The sequence below is a fragment of the Cupressus sempervirens genome, chromosome 4 (genome assembly GCF_028749045.1).
Source record: "Cupressus sempervirens isolate cs-2001-9-10 chromosome 4, ASM2874904v1, whole genome shotgun sequence".
Classification (NCBI taxonomy): Eukaryota; Viridiplantae; Streptophyta; class Pinopsida; order Cupressales; family Cupressaceae; genus Cupressus; species Cupressus sempervirens.
The window spans coordinates 499,477,259-499,492,488 of record NC_143121.1 but is presented as its reverse complement, the minus strand read 5'-3'; positions in this window follow the sequence as shown (position 1 = coordinate 499,492,488).

Genomic DNA, 15,230 nt, shown 5'->3' with positions numbered 1-15,230 from the left:
AATCTTAAGGTAAGGATAGCTTTAAGAAAATGGTTTCTTTATTCCCTCTTTGATTTCTCCATCCTCTAAAATGTAATCATCTTGATAAACCCTCTCTTGAATCTCACTCATTTCTTCTTATTTTACTACATAAATATCGCACCTTTTTCTTCTACATCTCTTAAGTTACATGGCTAATATTTGACAAGTTTTAACTTCATATGGTACCCATTAAATATCCACAGGGTTTCCACTATCATCTAAGCACTCCACTATTTTTGCAAGACACTTCTTCCCTATGCTCACTAAGAAAATTGATTCCCATAATGATAACATAAGATCCCAAAGGTGCTACATACAAGTTAACTTTTGTTGAAAAGGTTGCAAAGTCTACTTAAGCCTTGAATAAACATTGATCTACCCAATTCTTTGATCAGTTTTCACACTTAATGGCTCAAGGATTTTCCATATATTTAGTTCTTTTTGGAAACTTACTAAACAATTTTGGAGATATAACATTCATTGGCTCCAATATGAATTAGTATAGAAATAGTTTTCCCATATATCATACTCAAATTTTCTATCGAACCTATTCGGTGCTCTTCTTGATGATTATCTATTGCTACATGGAACCTTTGTTGAAAAATCATTTGATGAGTTGGTAATGGAGCATTTTCTTGCTAATAAATTGTTCCTTTACTAGGACACTTATTTCCCTAATGATCATAGCCATAGATAAAGAATCCTCATATGGGTCACTTCTTTTCATTTTCCATGCTACTATTATTACTAATGAAATTGCCTGTGAAATCCTTACTATTGCTCCCCTTAAACTTAGGTTTGTTGGCCTTGAAATTCTTTAAGTTATTTTTGTGAGTTCCTTGGTCAAAACTAGAAGAACTCCAAATTTCCTTCCATTTATTATCTCAACTAGAATCAGCCTTTTTCAACTTTTGTTCTTGTCAAATGCACTTTTCATGAGCATCCTCCATGGTTCGGGGTGCTGACATATCTATGGCTCATACAATTCCATTATCTAGCCCTATAATGAACTTCTGGATCTTGAAATTTCTATCTTACTAACACATAGGGGCATACTTCAAAACTTGAGTGAACTTTTCCCAGTAAACATTCACCAAGAAATTCCCTTATTTAAGGTTCTAAAAAATTGAGCACTTTCTTATCATAAAAGGATTGGGGTAACCACATGTTTATAAAGATTCTGATAGATTTATCCCAAGTAACATCAGTGGTCTTAAGATTCATCTCCATTTTAGTGTTTTCACACTAGGTAGTAGCTTCTCTAGTAACTTGATAGATTCCCTAAGCATCTTTTGAGGTTTTTTTGAGCTATCATTTTGCATGATGCTTAATGTCAGAAATCCTTTCGAACTCCTCTCTTGAAAAATTAATTTGGTATCAATTCCAAGGTTCCTATTAGAATTAGTAATCTTTCCTTGGTTGTATTTATTTATTAAATGGGATAAACCAAGGTATCCCTTATGTTATTTGTCCTCTAGTCCATATGTGAGGACATGTCACTTGCTTGTCCTATTGTCCATGTGTGAGGACAACTCTCTTTTGTAATTCCTTTTATAGGAAAAATAGTTATTCCTCCTTAAGAGGATTATGGCACTTGTTATGCACACACTTATAAATGTGGCAAGCGTTCACATGGGAGTTACTAAATGACTCCTCTTCTCATCTCTGTCAAAGAGATGCTCCTTTCTCATTCTATACAACTCATAACCACTATGTAGTTCATGTAATGAGCCTGTGGGTCTAGTTTATCTCATCCTCTCTCTCTCTCATCATTCTTTAGGCATTTTCCTCATTCATATAATTCACAAGGGGTTTTCTTTGCTTTCCCCTTTCAAAATATTTGTCTCCTCTCTTGTGTTGATCTTGGAAAGCTCATGTAAAGTATGGTAACTATTTTCATTACAAACTCTCTTGGATTAATTTATTGTTCTTCATTTTAATTCATTTCAATTTCATTATTTCTTACATGGTATCAGAGCTATCTAATCCTTGTTTGGGTTTGTTTTGAAGGTTACCATATCGTTGGAGATACTCTTGAAAGAAAGGCTAATTATTTTGTAGTTCATTCTAACCTTTTGTGTTGCACATTTTATATTTAAATGTGTTAGTTTTTTCCATAATAATCCTCTTTGGATGGCTTGCCGCCAAAGAGATGTAGCTTGGTTCTAACGAGTTTTATTTGATGACTTTATATTTCATTTTCTTACAATTTTTTGAATCTAATATATTTTTGGTTGCTGGTTTTTAAAATCCTAACATTTTTTCTAAAATCTATTTTTAAGTTGTCAACTTTTTCTGCTGTAATTCTAATCTATCGTACATTTATATTCATTTAATGTTCCACTGATTCTTTATTTATTATTCTAAAACATGAGTATCCATTTTTCCAAATTAAAATAGATCTAATATTTTCTCTTATCATCTAAAGAATTAATTGAATCTGTATGGAGAGCTTGCACCTGAAACTTCTGTGATTAGCATATGATACAGTAAACTTGCTTCTTTTTTATTATGTCGGGCTTTCTATCCCACTTATACCAATTTAATCCTTCATATCAAGTTTATGTATTGTCCAAAACAAATATAACTTGTCCATGCCAATCTCCAATTATCAATTTAGCCCTACCCTGGAACAAAGTAGAACTATTTATAATAAACTTTCTATCTAGCCCAAATCTGCAATAAGGCTTTCCACTTTGCATTCCTCCTGCACACCGACCCACTCGCAGACTCGATCCATGGCTTCTTGGTACCTAGGGCTTTCGAACATTTGAAGACCTAGGGTTTGAGTCCACTCATGGAGCATATGGTCAGGGGTTCGAAATGAGGTCGACTAGTTTACGGTGGAGCCACCACCTACTGTAGATCTGGCCATGATGAGCATGTTTTGGTCCTCTGTCGTTAGAAACCCTTGCCCCTTCAAAGCCTTCAATCTCATAACACCCTGTCTTTATGCTTCCACATGTTGCATGCATATCTTACAAGAACATTTCATGTTACGACATCTGCCCAGATGTGTTTGCATGAAAGTTTCTAAAGCCTTTTTTCAAATTATATATGCATATTCTGTAGTTATTGCAAAATCTGTAGCCACATCCCATGAGAAGTATTGTAAAATAAAATATTTCTCTCCTACAAGAAGTGCCCAACTCATATTGACCACTTTCATCTTCCTTTTTGCCTCCCCAAAATTTATGATCCCTACTTTAGTACGCGTTTCCCAAAGACTCTTTCAAATTGTTTGACACGTCACTGGGGAATTCGCATTGTCCCCATCTCTATTTTTTGAGCCCCTTTTCACATACTGAGGTATGAGTGCAACTTTTATCATGGCAATTTCTTGATTTAACAAGGCTTGGCTTCATCTAAAGGGGAGTCAGCTTGTTGGACTCCTGTGCACTCTATCAGCGTGCTTTACTTATGTCTAATCATTATATTATATTTTTTGCATAGCCTTTTGTTAAAATATTCTCCTACTATTTTTGGTCATCTTTTTATTATTCTCTTACAGTTTTAATATTTTATTTTTATTTTGTTGTTCGGTGTGAATTCATTTAACTGATATATTCTTTCTGCATCATCATTCTTTTTCTGTGTCACCAGAGCCATTTTTATTTCTAATTCAATGTTCTTAATCTTTTTACATTTCCAACATCAATAGCACAACCGGATATGTGCTCTTTGTTCAGTTGAAAATTCATTCACATTGAAAGTTTCAAACATGAATTTTAGCAGCTGCTCTTATCTTCCTCAACTAGTTCATTTGATCTTCATTCAACTTCCTTCATAATTGATGCTCATGTACATATTGAATTATCTCTACGATTAAGATAAGACCATGAAGCTTGGATTATCATCTGTTCACAGTGTGAGCATTTTATTGCATCTTTAAACAAGAGTTCTCAGTTTTCAGCCATGGTGTTGTCTCCATAAACTTTTTGTTAAATCTTTGTCATGAGACCTATTTTTTGTGCGGCATACAATGAATAAATTTGGTCAAAACATGTGTACACTTTTGTCACAAGCATTATATATTATTCCTTTCACATCATTTATTAGAGTTGTATCATTTTTAAAATCACCGTTGCATTTTTTATTTTTTGTTTGTTCACAGCCATCATTTATTGTAACATCTCAACCGCCAGTTGTAGCAATTATTTTAGCTACATTGTTTACCAGCTATTATATCTTTGTAACATACATGGCAAAATAGTCTATGATATTTTTTTAACGTCTCTGTTCAAATCAGTTTTTGATAATATTCTCTCTACTGACTGTTATAATTATCCTGTGTACAACTTTTTAAAATATTCTTACTAATGTTGGGTATTTATCAATTAGTCATTTTCGTGCTTCTTTCTTGATTGCAACTTCTTTTTCTTCATTTCAAACAATCATTTTTACTTTTTAAAGAAAATTATCATTACTCTTTACCTCAATTTTCAGTATACTTATCATTTAAAATCATAACAAAAAAATTTTAGGCACTATTTATTTTTCGTTCACTCTCTACATTCTATTTACATTTTCCTCTGTTTTGTTCTATTATTATCAAATTTGTTATTTGTTGTGTCCATCCATTATTTATCTTAGCTGCAACGTTCCCTACTGCTGCAATATCTGAGTTATTATTCTTTTCAGAAGTTTTTTTTTAGAATAATCCTCCTTGTTTTTCTCCTCCTTCTGCTCTCATTCTTTTTTAATTCAAATGTTTTTCATATCTCATATTCCTTCCTTTTTGTGCTTTGCTAAAAATATATACATTTATATTATATTTATCATCATTTCCTTTAATTAAATGTCTTGAGGCACGTGGTTTTTCCTTTTCTTTAGAAATAAGTTCATTTTAAATAAAACTTTAAAAAAAATCTTAAAACATTCAATTTAAAAACAAAAAAGTAAAGCTCTTATTTCTAATACGATTCTTTTCAAATACTTGTCTTTTATAATAAATTAAGCTTTTTACATGAGATTAATCCTTCTTTCATGTAATCATAGTTTTTTTTAAATACTCTTAAAATTAAGCAGACTTTTACTTGGCTTATAAAAACCTTAAATTTTTCAAATAAGTTTTTTCCCTAAATTTAGAAATATAATTTATTGAAGTAATTCTCCATTTTTTTAGTATTTGAAAAAATATTATAAGAATTTTTGCCAAATCATTTATATTTTTGATATTTTTTTAAACTTTTATAATCTTAGAAGTGGAACGATTTGGAAACTTAATGAGATGATTTCTTTAATCCATGATTTTATACTCTTATATCCTTTTATCAAGCATACATATAATTTATCTACTTGAAACCTATTGACATTACTTTTTATCAATTCTAGAATTGTTTACGATTTTTATGTCATCTTTGTTTATTGGCTTGATAATGACTATGTTTAAATGATCTTGTTTTATATGATTCTAGTTGTGTGATTTCACATCGTGATATTTTCAATATATTTATTCAAGTATATATGGGTGCACACATATATGCCTTGATAAATATACAAACCATTGTGATTGTAATGATCAATAGGGATATTCTTGTGTCAAATAAATATGTTAAATACTTCAAATATTAAATCATTTAAGTACACATGTTCACCCTCAATGGAGTTTTCTACCTAATATCCATATTCTGTTTATTTCTCATTGATCTTCATTGGATCTCTGCATTTACCTCAATTTTGTTGCATTATGAGTTATCTTACACATGTGCCTTCGAATTTATTATATTTTGATGTGCACATAGTTGTACTTTTATGCTTTTATAGCATCGTTCTATGCCCATGTTGGCACTTTATGGTTTTATACCATTGATTTACATGATTTATATGATTTTTTTTGAGTTGCATAGGGAGCCATTTTTTTTCAAGGTTAACTATGTAGGTCCCCTCAGTATAACTGATACATAGTTTCCTTATCTGGCCCATGGAGTATCCCTCCATCCTATATTGGTGTGCACTCATTTTATATGGAGTTTCCCTCCATTTGGTTCTATTTTTTCTACTTTGAAAGGATGATATTTTATATGGAGTTTCCCTCCATTTGGTTCTATCTATTCCACTTTGAAAGGATAATATCTTTATGGAGTTTCCCTCCATTTGGTTCTATTGGTTTCACTTTGAAAGATTGATATTTGTATGGAGTTTCCCTCCATTTGATTCTATATGCTCTACTGTGAAAGGTTGATATTTATGGAGTTTCCCTCCATGTTATTCCATTTTGTTCCTCAATGAAGAGGATGATATTATTGGAATGTTCCCTCCAAATTCAAATGATTGGATCTAATTTGAAGGCAATATGTTGTTAAATCCTCACAATCCATTTCTTATTAATATCTTAACAAAAATCATGATAATACTAATATGATCAGCATGTCTCTCCTTATACTTTATTTTCATATATTAATGTGATAATGATCTACATACTTCATTTCTTAGATCATGAATCATGCATGTTGTGGAGGGATGCCCCCATTAACTTGCAGTGGGATGATTGATTAAGTGGATTGTCTATATCCACATGATTGATGCAATGTTGATGTAAGTATCATTAGTTCGCTTTGTCTGTGGTCATTAGTACATTAGTATAATATACTTTTCATGAGAACATTGATCAAATTTTTTTTGTGCTTATTGATAATATTTTGAGCATATACTTTATCTTGATATCAGGTTGACTCCATTGTTTTGTGGTAGCATGTTGTATCTTCCTCTCTATTTCTCTATGAGATTTTTCTCTCTTGGCTCTACAAAGATCTACATACACTCACAAGAGACCTTTTGCATAATTGTCAAAGATCAAGTTGCTGCTATTTAGAATTTCATTGTAAAAAATTTGGGTTTAATACCCTTTCATGTAATTTCCCCAAGTAAAGATTAAAGGGGGGTATTATAATTAGTAATCTTTCCTTGGTTGTATTTATTTATTAAATGGGATAAACCAAGGTATCCCTTATGTTATTTGTCCTCTAGTCCATATGTGAGGACATGTCACTTGCTTGTCCTATTGTCCATGTGTGAGGACAACTCTCTTTTGTAATTCCTTTTATAGGAAAAATAGTTATTCCTCCTTAAGAGGATTATGGCACTTGTTATGCACACACTTATGAATGTGGCAAGCGTTCACATGGGAGTTACTAAATGACTCCTCTTCTCATCTCTATAAAAAAGATGCTCCTTTCTCATTCTATACAACTCATAACCACTATGTAGTTCATGTAATGAGCCTGTGGCTCTAGTTTATCTCATCCTCTCTCTCTCTCATAATTCTTTAGGCATTTTCCTCATTCATATAATTCACAAGGGTTTTTCTTTGCTTTCCCCTTTCAAAATCTTTGTCTCCTCGCTTGTGTTGATCTTGGAAAGCTCATGTAAAGTATGGTAACTATTTTTATTACAAACTCTCTTGGATTAATTTATTGTTCTTCATTTTAATTCATTTCAATTTCATTATTTCTTACAGTTCCAACTGATCTTGCGACCTATTGGAATCCACTCAGTAGAAGATATATTGAGTGTTCATGAGAGGCCTTTGCTGGTTTTGATTGATTTTGGATAAGATGTTGAATTTGCTTGCTATCTCAAAATAATAACCACAAAAAGAAATATGTTATTTTTATTTTTTGTTTATAATGAATGTAATTTTAATTATAAAACTATATAAATTCCTAATTTAATCAAGTGTTTGTAAAATCAAATAACCAAGATAAGGTAGCAAGAAGTTTAAGTAAATGACTTGAAAAGTAAGTTCCTAATAGATATAAGCCACAAAAACAACATGTCTATGAGTTAAGCCTTTAAAAATATTGGTAGGTAACCAATGAAAGTAGGAGTAGCACTTCCTTAATTCCACTAATGCTATTGTCGATGGGAATTCAGTAACTGTAAGATGTTTCACTTTTCATTAGAATGCAAGGCCATAGAAAGTGGGCCATGCGAGACAAAAAGCTATGCAGGAACAATAGGGTGATATCTTCTCCAACTAAGTACATCAGCAGAATTTGTAAACACATGGCAAACACCAGAACTAAAAGATCACTGAATCAAAATAACACAATAAAACTATTGGCTCAATTACATCCCATGAATATACATTCACAAAATATAACACACTCAAGCAAAAATAACTACACTTTAAATGAGAGTACCAATAGCATATATTATTGCATCAAAATAACAGCTCAGAATACATATTACATTCCTTAATTTATAGCAAATCTTCTCCTCAATTTGTGTTGAGAGTGAGAGATTCCTTCATGCAAATATATGCTTCTAAACTAATAAAACAAATCTATTTATGTACAAACTGACTCTCTAACTAGTGCTAAGTAGGACTCCATCCTTATTTATATCATTTAATGGGTGCATGAGCCTTTACATATTTTAAAACAAAGAAATAATGAGAGAATAAGAAGAAGAAATCAATTAGATGATGTAAGAGTCTTCAGAGGTACCAAAAATAGAAGCTCCACCTTCTCTAGATGTTTGTAGGAGTTAAACTGTCGTCAGAATGTGTTTCCAATGCATGGAAAGCTCTAAACTTGGAACTGGCAGTTAACTATCGGCACACCTCTAAATTCTTCAAAAAAATTGGTGCATCTTTAGAGAAGTGCACCTTGGAAGAAGTGCACCTTGCGCACCTTGGGAGAAGTGCACCTTGGAAGACAAGGCCAAAAAATGCAAAATTTTATTGAGTGTCAAAACTAAAATTCTAGCTTCTAGGTTTTGCTCCCCTTCAGACCAGAGCTATGTCTGGGTATTTGCTCTTGAATTTCTCTGTAACCTTCATCACTTTGGATTGCATATGGAAAATATAAAGCATCATACTTATCCTTTACTTTTTCTTGATAGTTTCCCACCTCTATGCAAGTCTCTGCAAAATCTCCTAATTTCACATCCAATTCTAGCAATGCCTCTTCAGTCTTAAATGCATGTCTAATATCCTCATCATTGGAAGATTCTTCAAAAGTATTTTGAAACTATTCAAAGACTACTTGCATAGTCATTAATTTATCCCTTGAATCATCTTCAAAAATGTCTAGGCAAGCATCGTTGTAATGTTTCTCTGCCTCCAAAATCTACTCTAGGGTTTCATCCTTGAGCTTATGAATATCCACATGTAATGTTTCCATTACTTTATTACCATCTACAATCTTCTCTATCCAATCATCTATCTTATCTAACTCATCTTCAGTATATACATCCATCAACATCCAATACCTCTATCCCTTTATTGATTGTAATGCTTACAAGTCTTTACCCCAGGTATGTACTTTGTCCATTAACCCAAAATCCTAGTTCAATATAGTGACCATCTTATTTTCATTATTCTACATGTAGTGTAGCATTTTAAGATTCCCTTGTATAATCTACACATCTTTCTCTCCAAAACTTTCCCACCATTGCTGACAAGCCTTCAAAAATGGATCTAATTGTACAATCTCCTTATCCCTCTTATCAAGTGCTGCACTTAGAGTCTCCTTAGGATTTTTAGGATCCAACAGAACAACTACTTAATTAAAAAACATCTTAGGAGTTCATTCTACTTCCAAAGGTTTAACACTTCAAATGCATCCTATTCTAAGTGCCTAAACACTTCTTTGATTCTCGTAGTAACCCTTAATTTTGCAGTGTCCACCGTGGGTTTTCCAAGCAAGACTTCTTCATTTTGATACTCTTTTGGGGTCAGCTCCTCAATATCTTCATGTAGAGGATGGATAGAAACATGGGCAAACATGTCCTAAATTTAACTACTATTCATATGAATTGAGAAAGTAATTGCATAACATGCATATACATATAGAGTTGAACTAAAATAAAGATAATACTAAAGGAATGACAAAATATTGTTAAGGTTTAGATCAAACTATGTCAAGAAATAGGAGTTAAACAATTCTGTGAAAGTATTGGCATTCACGAGAGAGGAAAAGAATTAACAAAGGCTTAACTTCCCAACCATGGACCTAGTGTAATCCTCACTCATTCTTAACTAAGAGTGGCTCTACCCTACATCAGATAAGGAACATGTACACAATCTTGTCCTAGCCCTGAGCATCCTACTATTAGAGTTATCAATTACATAGTTGGCTAGACTGTGGGTGCCTCCCAAAAAAATATCTATCCAACTATGAATTATTCTAACCTCTTGTGATCATAGCAACATCATTCAATTGGCCAAGGATTTTCAAAGGACATAGTGCCCAATCACGCATTCCTCGACTTGAAAGACATAATAAATACTCAGTTTCCACCATGAGCTTACTTTATTACTAAATTCAATTTGCAATTCTTCATAAATTTTGATACATTTGTCTGTCTTTTTTTCTATAGGTTTATCATTTTTTCCATTTCATATGGACTACACCACTCATCTTAGCAATTTTTGGTTATCCCTAATGATCTCTAGTGTAACTTTCCATCTTACATTATATTATTTGATAACGTAAAATATTTACTTTTCCCTCAATAATTTCCAAAAAGAGGGAAAGGAAGAAATATGATTTCTATGTGGCCAAATAAATCTTCAGCCAAGGATAGGCTTCCACAATCTTAGGGACATATGAAATTGATGTCACTATATTGAGAAGTGGACATATGAAATTGATGTCCCTATATTAAGAAGCATTGGTAGAATTTCAAATGATTCTTCTCACCATAATACATATGATTTTTAGAAAAGAAAATTAAATATGGTAAAATAGAGACTCATTATTAGTCTACAAACCTCTTGGTTGGACAAGTATGACAGTCCTACTCCAATACGCATGGACCTACGTACCACCAATTTAAAATCCAACTAGACCTTCTTGAGAAAATATGAGTAGTACTCTATCAACTATTATCATGGAAATAACATGAACAATTCAAGGAAAGATGACCTAATAAAAAGAGGCTTTGAAATGTGAATCACTTGCTTTAGTTGCCCAATCAATGAACTCCAATGAGACTCTTATCAGATATTATTGTTCTACGTAATCTAGCAGAGAATATGTGTGTGTGTGTGTGTGTGTGTGTAGAAAAAATAAAACAACTATAGATTTGGCAACAATAATTGATGACTTGTGTGATCAAGCTCCTAAGCAACTATGATTGCAAAGCATATAGAGAAAAGTTTGTCTATCGCAAGAACGAATAGGCAAGAGGAGTTACGTTAGCATGAAGAATACAAACTGGAAATCTAAATCTTGGAAAAATATGAATAAATGTAAAAGGCCACAATATATAAAAGGAACCGTAAGAGGCTAATGGACTTTATGAGTTAAATTAAATTGATATGGGATTTAATTTCACTCATACTATTATAAATAATACTCATATTATTTAAGTGTACTTGTATATAAATTGATATGGGAGTTTAATTTCACCCATAGTATTATAAATAATAGTCATACACGTATATACATATACGTATTTAAAAATATACATAGAGCCTTATGGGTTATCTTTCAACAATACGAGCTCTTTATTGGGGTTTTTAATATTTATGTCCCTAATGAGTATAGGACCATATTGTTTTATAGGAATGGTTGGCTAATAATTTTCACAAGGCTCACTATATTTTTGTGGATGATTTTAATATGATTGAGAACAAGGAAGATAAGTGTGGAGGAGTTCTCCATTATTGGAAAGGCAATGAGTAGTTTTTTGGGCCAATTTCAAGAGGAAATTTAGAATTTCTCACCCTTTTTCTCTCAAAAAGAAGTCCTCTAATATCTGGTTTACATGGTGCAATAATCAAGCTAGGTCCCAAAGAGTGTATTTTAGATTGGATATGATATACATTGAAGAGAGCATATTCTCCGTAGAAAAATAGGATGGTCATGCTCCTATGATTGTCTCCCCCTTTTCTATGTTATATCATCATCCAATATATGCCAGAGTGTGTATCGAGAGCATTCCTACTGATGGTAGAAAGAGGAGTGCAAGGTTCAAGCTTAATACATCCCTACTTAAGAATAGTCATGCTAACTAGTCTTTGTAAATTATGTAACCTAGAGTTGAAACCTAAAGATTAGTGGAGTATTCTCATGGAGTCTTAGAGGAAACTCTATTAGGTCATAGGCAAGAAACAAGCTATAGATAGAAATATAGAGGAGCAATGGCTACAAAGTAATTTGAACCTTGTTGAAAAAGAACTCCAATTGAAAGGGTGTGGTCCATAGTTAGAAGAGAGATTAGCCAAAACGAAATGTCATCTAAGAAAATACCAACAACACAAAATTAAAGGGCATATGACCTAGTCAACTCATTTTTTAAATATATATATATATATACACACACATGTACATGTATGTACATATATATACATGTACATGTATGTACATATATATACATGTACATGTATGTACATATATATACATGTACATGTGTATATATACATGTACACATATATATACATGTGTGTGTGTATACATGTATACATACATACTTACATACATACATATACACATTATACATACATACACACACACACACATATATATATAGATACAAATACATATATACATATATATACATGTATACATATATATATATACATATATATACATGTATACATATATATATATACATATATATACATGTATACATATATACATATATATACATGTATACATATATACATATATATACATGTATACATATACATATATATATATATATATATATATATATGTATGTATGTATGTATGTATGTATGTATGCATACATATAGATATATGTGTATACATGTATATATACTATACATGTATGCATATAGATATATATGCATACATGACATGTATACATGTATCATATATAGATATATGTATATGTAAACATGATGTGTGTGTGTGTGTGTGTGTGTGTATGTAAACGTGTGTGTGTGTGTGTGTGTGTGTGTGTGTGTGTGTGTACATATATATACATATATATGTACATATGTGTGTGTGTGTGTGCATGTGTGTGTGTGTGTGTACATATATATACATATGTATACTATACATATATATAGTAGAATAGATGATGTAGTCAACTCATAGTGACACTAGTTGATATTTTCTAGTCTATCCTAATCTACTTCTCCCTAGCCAAAGTGCCTTAGATGAATACCTACCAACTCAATGTTTTTCTCCTTCATCGTGCATGTGTGAGAAAGAATAACATAGTGAAAGTACCCTTCCAAATCGTTCAAATGTGATTAATGTAATCATATCAAATAACCATATTAACCAACCATTTCCAAATCACGTGAAATCATAACTAATAAGCAATTCAACCAACCATCTCATAACAAATAGCCAATTTAATCAACATTTCCAATTCACATGAAATCTCAACAACTATACAAAATATTTTATATTTAAATAAAATATAGGATTGAACAATAGTTTTGTTTCCATTTAGAGTTTACCATTAAATTTTTTTTTCAAAAGCTAATTTTTGTGACAAATAAATGTACAATTATGAAATCCACATATTTATCTTTGCATTGCTCTTGAAAAAAAAGTGGTATACACCTCCTTTGAGTGAGAAGCCTCAAATTTTTCCTCCTCTTTTTCCTTTCTTTACATTAACATTGAGATAGATGGTTGTGATATGGAATTGACTACAAATCAAAAGTAATGACATGTGTACTCTCTTCTTTAGAGATGTTGAGGGAGAGTTTGGAGTTATAAAATTTTGAGATAAATAGCAAATATTCAAAGTCTCATTAATCTGAATTGTGTCTCTCAAAACAAGTCTATTTTTTTCCCACTTCTATTAGCTTTTGTTTTCCTCAATTTATCATATCTTATATTTATCGAGATCTTCCACTTGCAAAATTTCTTCAATGTGAAAATTTTCTTTTATGAAACATCAACAAAGTTATCTTGTAGATTTTTTTTTTAAAAATCACTATGCTTTTGCATTCCCAAATTACATTAGAAAGAAAGTAAGCATTACAAAGAGGAAAGAAAATGTATTAGCATTCAAATTTATTCTATCCAAGAATTTTTGTACACTTTGAAACATCAACAAGGTTACCCTATATAAAGAAAAATTAAATCACTGTACTTTTGAGTCCCTAAATTTCATTAGAAGAATGTAGACATTACAAAGAGGAAAGAAAATGTAATAGCATGCAAATTTTTTCTATGTAAGAATTTCTTTACTCTTTTTTTATTAAAATAGTTTAGGAAAAAGGAACAAAGAGAGAATGCCCAGAGAGAAGGCAAAGAGAGAGAAAATCAGATCCCCTGCACATATAAACACTTACAAAAACTGAGGGAGGAGACTCTAAGAGAGAATACTAGTTGCCTATCAGGCCTAAAAGAAAGATTCTAAAATATTTGTTTTGACATTACAACAAGGTATTTATGTCCATCATTCATAAATATATATATAAAACTACACAAGTGAGCTTGCTTTATTTCCAACCTCCCTATGTTGGGCAGATTGCAGAACCAACATTAATACTTGAACCCCCTAGATTGATGAGTCTATTCTGGTAGACATTTTCTGGTATTGATGGTTGGATTCCCCTCTTTTGTTTTCTGAATCGAGATGAAACTTCTCCATTAGTTTGTTAAGGTCATCTATCTCCTCTTATGTGAAAAATCTCTAGTATTGGTTAATATAACTGGCAACTTTCACATCATCCTCATAAATTAGCATGGATTCCTCATATATCAGCTTCATGAATCTAGTTTTAGGGATCTCCAAAGACATAAAGACTTGTAACATTATGTAAAAATGGATGAGTTTGAAATTAGACTCAGTAGGGCATCTTGTAATATGTTGAAATAAATCTTTGTCCATGTCTTTCCAAAAAGCCATAGAATTTCACCAGCTGGCACAAACCAAAATTTGTTCTGATAGGAATCAAAAGACTCAACATAACCAGCAAAAATCTCACTCCATGACAACCCAAGTTTTTTATTACAATCAATATGAAAACCAAGAAAATGGACCAGACTTTCTTGGCATAGATGCACTCAAAAAATAAATGTTCAAAACTTTGAATTTTATTACACAAACCACAAGTAAAAAGTTCAACATTAATGGAAGAGAGCACAAACCTGACTGCAAGCTTTTTTAGAAAAAGAATCCATCTAAAATGAACAAATTTTCTCTAAAAAGACCCTTCCAAAAATAAACAAAAAATAAATGCCAATTAGAAAAGGGACACTCAAACCCCCAACACTGGGACACCCATGTGAGAACAGAGTGGTCATTCTTAAGCATTCCATATA